Source organism: Triticum urartu, chromosome 3 (assembly GCF_003073215.2).
Source record: "Triticum urartu cultivar G1812 chromosome 3, Tu2.1, whole genome shotgun sequence".
In the NCBI taxonomy this organism is placed as follows: domain Eukaryota; kingdom Viridiplantae; phylum Streptophyta; class Magnoliopsida; order Poales; family Poaceae; genus Triticum; species Triticum urartu.
Window position 1 is genome coordinate 297,942,950 of NC_053024.1, and position 8,217 is coordinate 297,951,166.

At 39.6% G+C, this 8,217-nt stretch overlaps 1 long non-coding RNA gene across 26 annotated transcripts; it reads left to right on the forward strand.

Annotated features, from left to right (window-relative positions):
* The first annotated feature begins 1,238 nt into the window (after positions 1 to 1,238).
* Positions 1,239 to 7,643, forward strand: LOC125543866. Of its 26 annotated transcripts, none has more exons than XR_007298930.1 (9): positions 1,239 to 1,362; positions 1,462 to 1,679; positions 2,117 to 2,239; positions 3,361 to 3,439; positions 4,163 to 4,286; positions 4,878 to 5,064; positions 5,770 to 5,878; positions 6,418 to 6,484; positions 7,287 to 7,643. It is a non-coding gene; the product is annotated as an uncharacterized LOC125543866 (long non-coding RNA). The 26 variants fall into 26 exon arrangements; XR_007298928.1 differs by having other exon boundaries at positions 5,791 to 5,878; XR_007298941.1 differs by having other exon boundaries at positions 4,878 to 4,948.
* Positions 7,644 to 8,217: the final 574 nt, after the last annotated feature.

An 8,217-nucleotide genomic window follows, 5' to 3' on the forward strand; every position in this document is an offset into this window, starting at 1 on the left:
ATCAACAAATAGTAGTGGGTCATCAAGAACATTCTCTAACCTAGACAAGTTGCCTGCAACGGGGTTCTCAGCTCCCTTTCTATCAATAATATGCAAATCAAATTCTTGTAGCAAGAGAACCCATCTAATAAGTCTAGGTTTAGCATCTTTCTTTTCCATGAGATATTTAATAGCAGCATGATCAATGTGAACAATTACTTTAGAATTAACTATATAGGTCTGAACTTATCACAAGCAAATACAACTGCTAAAAACTCCTTTTCAATAGTAGCATAATTTCTCTGGGCACTATCCAGAGTCTTACTAGCATATTGGATAACATTTAATTTCTTATCAACCCTTTGTCCTAGAACAGCCCTTACAACATAATCACTAGCATCACACATAACTTCAAATGATAAATTCCAATCAAGAGGCTGAACAATAGGTGCAGAAATCAAAGCTTTCTTAAGTATTTCAAATGCTTCTACACAATCATCATCAAAGACAAAAGGAACATCTTTTTGTAAGAGATTAGTCAGAGGCCTAGAAATTTTAGAGAAGTCCTTAATGAACCTCCTATAGAAACCGGCATGACCAAGGAAATTTCTTATATCTTAAATGTCCTTAGGACACGACATATTTTCAATAGCATCAACCTTAGCTTTATCAACTTTAATACCTCTTTCAGAAATTTTATGCCCCAAGACAATACCTTCATCTCTAGTCCTAATGTCTCAGTTGGTAGGTCGCGTTCCGAGTTTTATTTTCGTCCCACCTCACCCGGTCTTTTTTGATACTTCTTTGATACTTCCTCCCATCATCCCTTCAGCCGTGAAAAACCAAAGAAAAAAACCGGGAGTCCCGCGTACGCCCAAACTCCCGTCGTGATTAACTGAATCGAACGACAAAATACCTACGAAGAAAAACCAACGAAAAAAACCCCTCGAGCTCGGACGGGAACAAGGCTCCCCTCGATCTGAAACAGCGCTAGGGTTTGCCCAGCCGCCACGCTCCGCCGAGGGCCACACCGGCGATCTCGCGCAACCTACCTGCCTCTGTTTCCTCTCTGTTCTCCTCCTTCTCTCTCCGACCCTTGTTCATCCGCGGCCGCCCGAGCTCGCCCCGATTCATGACCCTCTCCTTCCGCCAACTCTGGTCCGTCGCCGGTCGTCTGTGGCGCGAGCGTCGCGCCTCCTCCTCAACCTCCTCGATCCGCGATGCCCTGACTGCACTGCGCACGTGCGCCTGCGAGCCATGCCGCCTTTTGCCGAGCTGCGGGATCGACGTCTGACCGCCACCATGACCGGCCTCTTGCGAAGGTCCCGGTCACAGTCTCCTGTGCCTTTGGACCTTGGGAGCGAATGGGTGATTATATGCCAGGTAATCTATTTTGCTGAATTTGTTCAGAAGGAAATTCCTTGAGGTACAACACTGACCCGCTTCCTTGCTGTCTCATCTCGGCTGTTTTGGTTGAGCTAGACGCCAAAAGCAATATTGCAACACCATGCGTGAGGAACATGATTCTGCCAGTATTTAAGCATTATACTTGCTAACACTGAGAGCTTAATTATCTTTGATGCAACCAGTCCGTCCAAGCATCCAAATGTACGATTCATGTGCCTAGAATCAGTACTTTTGCATGTCTGATGCATGCAGAAATATCCAAATGTACGACACCTCATGGACCCGATGTGAAGGTAGCATATGCTATTCTACAGTGCTTGCCCTCTGAAATCTTAATTGTTGGTTGTACAGTTAGTGCTAAACTGCAGTAATCTACTGCACTTGCATCTGAATTTTACATTTAATAAGTTAATACTTGAGAGTTAAGATAGATCAGTAATCGAGTTGGGGCTCTATCGTTGTGGATTTGGCAACTGTTGCTAGAGGTGATACATCTACTGCACTTGCATCTGAATTTTACATTTAATAAGTTAATACTTGAGAGTTAAGATAGATCAGTAATCTGGTTGGGGCTCTATCGTTGTGGCAATTTGGCAACCGTTGCTAGAGGTGATAAATCTGCAAGCATAAAGTCAATGTCCTGCTATGCCGCATAATTACAGTGCTTTCACATTATGGTAAATTTGTTTCCTAAAAGCAAAATCTTTGTCATGCCCAATTCATGGTGCAGGACAAGTAAGCCATCCACACGAAGTCGGCGGCAGCAAGGGTGTGGGGCGTCGGGAGGAGCATCTGGGTTGAAGGTTCTGGCCCTCGCCATTGAGACTACCGTGTTCGTCGCCGAGTACATCTGGTATGTACGCAACGAACCTCCCTAATGCAATGTCGCTGCTGTTTATTTCATCTTTTGATTGCGGCAGACTATATTCCACTAAGGCACATTAGGGAGTAGCTTTGGGGTAGGGGCCAAACCTGCATATTTTGATCAATTATTTTTAGATTAGCAATGGAGCTTACTGTTCAGTGAGGATTTTCCCCCTTAAAGTCATATTGTTAATATCCAAAAAATTTAATGGGTGGGTGGTGATGTCCCACTGCTTTGCCCTTTTAATTCCAGCACTTAAATAAGAATTGGAGGGCAGACGTTGCACAAATGGATCATGTGGCATTTACTACTGTTGTATTATCATATCTAGCATCTCTCTATAAAAAATAAATCTAGCATTAGTTTTGAACTTCTGATGATGTAAGGTAAACACAGAGGCATATCTTCGTCATAGTTGCATCCTTTATAGCAGAGATTTTGTTATGAAAAAATTATTTTGTTGATGGAAGCCTTTGTGCTTCTGTCACTTGGACGTGAAGTTTTTGTAGACAATCTTAGGACGTGAAGTGGGATGCAACATCTATAGATCTACTGACACTGAAAGGTGGTTGTTAGTTAGGTTCTGATTGTGCCAATCAATAATACACAATTGTTACTAGGGTTCGGCTACGGATGCCATCCATCAACTCATGTTTTAAAGTGTGCTTGTGAGATGCAATCCGATCTCTCTATCTTTCCCGCTGAGATGCAGAGGAGCTCGGTGTTTTAGGGCCTGGCTGTTGCTACAGGGGAAGGTGGAGCTGCGAGGAAACAAGACAGGTGGACAATGCGACAGGAAGCAAGAATGAATTTCTAATCAATCTACTGTTTCCCTTGAGTCGGGGGAAATACCACGCACCACGTTGTGTTTATTGATCTGGAATCCTAGAGGATCACCCACCCTCGTAATTCAGTATTGAGATGATCTCCTTAATTTCTCAAATGTGTTTTATTAAATTGGATTCCTATAATTATCCTTGCTCTAATTTGATAGTTTTACCCTCCCGAGCATGTTGTGCTTCCATAAAAACATGAATATTTCTCAGCCATTTTATTGAAAATGTAGTCGTATGCTTTCACATTGACTCTGGATATTCTCCTAAACGAAGGTCAAGAACAATTGATTTTATCGGCAACAGGAGGCGCTTATCAGTCGCCATCAAGTGCCTCAACCAGTGCGGCGTCCAGGTACACACATTGCTTCATCTCCTGTGCTATCTCATCGTCTAGACAATATATCCATGGGTGACCCCTGTACTCACCTCATCTCCAGATTAGAACATAAGTGTCCGTAGGAGGGTAGGATCTAGGCAACTGCAGTACTGATTGTCCAGCTAGGCAACAAAGTCGACGGGGCAAATAACATAATCTTCAGATAAAGTTATATTCGAAAGTCAGTAGGCTTTTCATGATTGCCAGTGGTAAAACAAGCATATATTTCTTTTGATTATTGACATAGCACAGCTTAGTAGAGTGGACCAACCAACATTGGGTTTGGGAGGTCATTTAATAGGAAACACTTCGCTGCAAGTTTCTTCACCATTGAACACAATTCATCACAAGACTTTATATATGTTGGTTGTCATGCATGTATGTCTGCAACTAAATAATTACAGGATGTTGTGTGCTTGTTTTATGTCCAGCAGTAAAGATGTTTGAAGTTTTGTACCAGTTTCCAATAGATCATTTCCTACAACAATATTTGTTTTGCAATCCAAACAAGTAAATGTCTTGTAAAGAAGTAGATGTTTCTGCATATCAACACACCATTCAAGTTATTTACAGAATGATTTTCTTGGAGCGTTCATAATTTCACGTATGTTTACATCATTATTCATGTGTGGGTTGTATTGTGTTTTCTTTCGTGGGGTGCCGGACGCGCTACTGACGGTACTAGCATGTTTGGGCTAGGGAGACAGAGATGGTATGCGGAGTAAGAAGAGTGATTTAAGGGGAGAGAAATCATAACAGGGGTTGGTGGAGCAGAAGAGGGCGAAGGAAGACTTGTGGGGAGCTGCGAGGAATAGATTTTGGGGTATGTTACTGTTTTATGTGTGATATCAGTTCATAATTTACTGCAGCGATCAGTTCTCTACTTTCTATGTACTAGGTTAATTCTATTTGCTAGCCTTAAGTGTTTTTTCTATAGCAACTAAATATAACCCTGAAACATACACACATCTACTAGATGCAAAATTGTTTCTCTGTTGGTACGAACAATCATGTAGATTAATGCATGTAGTTTCGTTTTGCACACAACATACTCTCCAGTAGTGCCGAAATTAGAATCTCAATCCCTGTCCATTATACAAGATGCAAAAGAGTTCAGAATAAGATATTCATCATCATATTCACGCATTTTCCGTTGTAATATATATTTTGTATTTGTGTACAGTTGGACACATTACACATACATACAGTATGTCTGACTTATGCAGAAGAAAAGGGACCCTTCATATAAATTATTTGCATGCTCATAGTTATGAACTTAATACACTTTGCCTGGCATTCATAACCATTATACTTCCTCCTGCCCAAATTTGTTGTCCTACGTAATAGTGTTCCACTTTGCGCCTACCACTGGTAGCTGGAAATTAGATATAATAATAATCAGTTTCCTTGCTAGATTTGTTTCCTTATAGGATATCCTGCCGATTTGATCTATTTTTGGCTAGAGCACATGGGATCAAACCAGAGGTAATCAATTTTCTATGTTCACCTGATTAGTTATAAGGAATTTATTACCTCTGTTTTATTTCCAGGATACCCAAACCAGTGGTAATGTTTTTTATGGCTTTGAAATTCTGTACAAGGTATTCTCATGTCTAAATACTAGAATTGTTTGTTCATTGCTAAATTGTTAATGAGGGGTCCATGTAGTGCTTTCAGTGGAGACACTAGACCATCTGATGTTCATTTAGACATTTCTATTCAAACTTTCAAAGTGATTGTTTTCTTTTTGTGTGTCCACACAGTTGTTTGTGTGCATCCAATATAAAACTTGCTATGAATTTGCACCACCTACACCCTTTTTCCATGTCTTAGTCTATATGAATTACCCACTTTATATACCGCAAAAAGAAATTACCCACTTTATAATAACTCACATGTTAATTAAAAGGAAAAAGATCTGAACCATCGACACTCTATAAGTTAAGTTGTTCAGCTAAAATTTAACAAAGAGATATTTGATTACATGGATCTCTAATTTTTTTTGCAGTGTTGTAATTATATTGTCTCGGGTGTTGTTGTACGTTCCTTGTATCATGTTGACTTACTCCTTGATCAATAGGGATGTGGATACAAAATTCCGTTTTCCACTACTTATATTATCCTCATTGGACCTTAAGCTATAATCATCGGCTATTGTTGTGTGTCTGCCTGCCTGGCAATGTTTCACCTCTATTTTTGACCTACTGTTGACTTATTTGGAACCTGAGAAAGAATTATTTTACATGTTAGAGTACTCTCATATGTTTGAAGTCATAAAACCAGCTGAGATAATGAAATAATGCCAGGTAATTACTTGTGGTTTCAAGGTTGCGCAAAGGAGAGGAGGCATGGTTCAAGGTCGTCTTCTGGCACTGGTTTGCCAGCTAGGTCCTCGACAACATCTGCGCCTCATAGGTCAGCCATGATTCTCGGATTTTTTGTTCTGCTGTTATTCCCAAAGAAACATCGTAGTTCTTTTGGACGGTCAAAGATTATTCAGTTACTGAAATACTTCTTATCCAAAGAGCTGGGAATATTTAAAACATCTAAATTGCTTATCTCAACACTATAATAGAAAGTACTATCTCGGAAATAATAACAAAACACTGTGATAAACTGGGCACCGGAGCCATATTGACACAGACCCATGATCAATGATATGTGAGCCAAGTCTTGATACCCGTGAACTTACAACCACCCATTGAGTACATGATTTCTTCCATCTCCTTTTCTTTTGTTTTCCAGGGCAGATATTCCACCGTGCATTGTATTTGACCATACTTAACCAAGTTGATTCATATCAATAAGTATCTTTTGGTTTTCTTCCAGTTTATTAGGCATGGTCCCAGACACAAATTCTGAAGCTTCAATAATTTGGGTGGTCTAATAGTTCCTGTATAGCTTGATGTCGTATCAGGTGTAATATTTTGTTGTTGCTTGATGTTGATATCAAGACAAGCTAGGGTCAACAAGGAACAAAGGGGTTGACACATGGAGAAGCGGGAGCATAAAATTCAAAAGGTACTGAACATGTGTATGGATTACACGGTGAGTGAATGGTGTGGCACATTGAGTCAGAGAGGAGTAGTTGCTTGTCTGGTATGGAAAACAGTTGTTTCTCGATTAGATTAAGGCCAAACTTATCTTCAACATGTGTGGTCTTTCATCACCATTTTAAAAGAGGTTCAATGCAAAATCCTCAGACTGCCAATTTTTACTATATTGGAAGTACTTTATCGATACGTTTGGAACAATTCTCAGATTCCATGAAACATATTCGTGGCACCAATTTTAACTAAAGAATAAATCAATCTCAATTTTGTTCTGTAAAAAATTAAAGCACTCTCCTTTCCTATGAGAAAAGAAAACATATACTCCAATTGAAGGAAGGAGTACAAAGTTGAGTCATTTTTGAGTCACTTATTGCGGGATGGAGGGAGTACTACATTGAAGCGATTGCCAATTCAAGGAATCATTTTCTATGGTCAGTCCAAACAAACAAAATTTAACCATATGGAAACAATATTTAGTTGCCATAGAAGTAATTTGACCCGAAACAGTTACCATCCAAAAAAAGGAAGTGAAAAAACCATATGAAGGAAACTAAAGTTCCAAAAGCAAGGAGTATCAACATTTGAAACAAAATATATTTTCATACAGAAGTAATTTACATCTATGGAAGCAATTTTTTGTTCATCACTAATCTGTATCAATATGTATTGCATTCTCTTTTAGAGAAGTGAACTCTGAAATCCCTCCTCATTCCAAACAATGATATTCTGAAGGCTGAAAGTACAAATTTGTTACGACATGACTGACTTAGAGAAAAAAAATGGGCGTATTTGGAGCCGGATGGAAACATGGGCAGATTTGGAGCAGTGTGAAGACGGCGCACACTGGTGTTGCAATGACCAAAAGAGCCGAAGTGAAAGAAGAGATGGAATGACAATGATGCAACCTTGTCGTGTGATTCTTGTATGTATATTTGAGGTCGTAGAAAAATATGTATTAGTGAGATAAAGTGATGGAGATGCATCTTAGGTGGAAATGGAAGCAGAGCCCAAAGATAAATAGAGAATTATTAGTTTGTGAATGAACATGTGGTGGAAAGATTGTTTTCTTGTTCATATGCCACATTTTCTTACTATTTCTACTAAGGTGAGGTGCCTTGTACATGCCATATTTTTAACATACATAGTAGCGCGAGACAACAAAACAATGACATAGAAGCCACATGCATAATCAAGTTACCGCATATTGAGAGGATGGTTTATGTATCGACAAAGAGGGCTAGGGAGAAGTTCAACAAAAAATAGAGGCTAGATGGGGTGCATGGTGTTTGTTGGAATAGAGAGAAGATACTTGCGTGCAATGTTTTCGTTCGAGGCGGGTAACTTGAGCATTGTTTACAAATTTTTCCCTGGCCCGTGGCAACGCATGGGCAGTCTACCAGTTAACCATAAAGTGACACCTCTCCTAATTCAAGACAAGATTAGTTTCGTAACATCTCTGCAAAACTCGATCAAGGTTGCTTAAGAAATCATCAAAAAAAGTTCCATATACATAAAAATCATCCATGAATACATCAACAATCTTTTCACAAAAGTCCGAGAATATAGCAGTCATACATCTTTGAAAGGTAGCAGGTGCATTGCATAAACCAAAAGGGATACGTCTATAAGAAAAGGTACCAAAAGGGCATGTAAAAGTTGTCTTTTCTTGATCCTCTTTTGACACATGTATTTGAGAGAAAC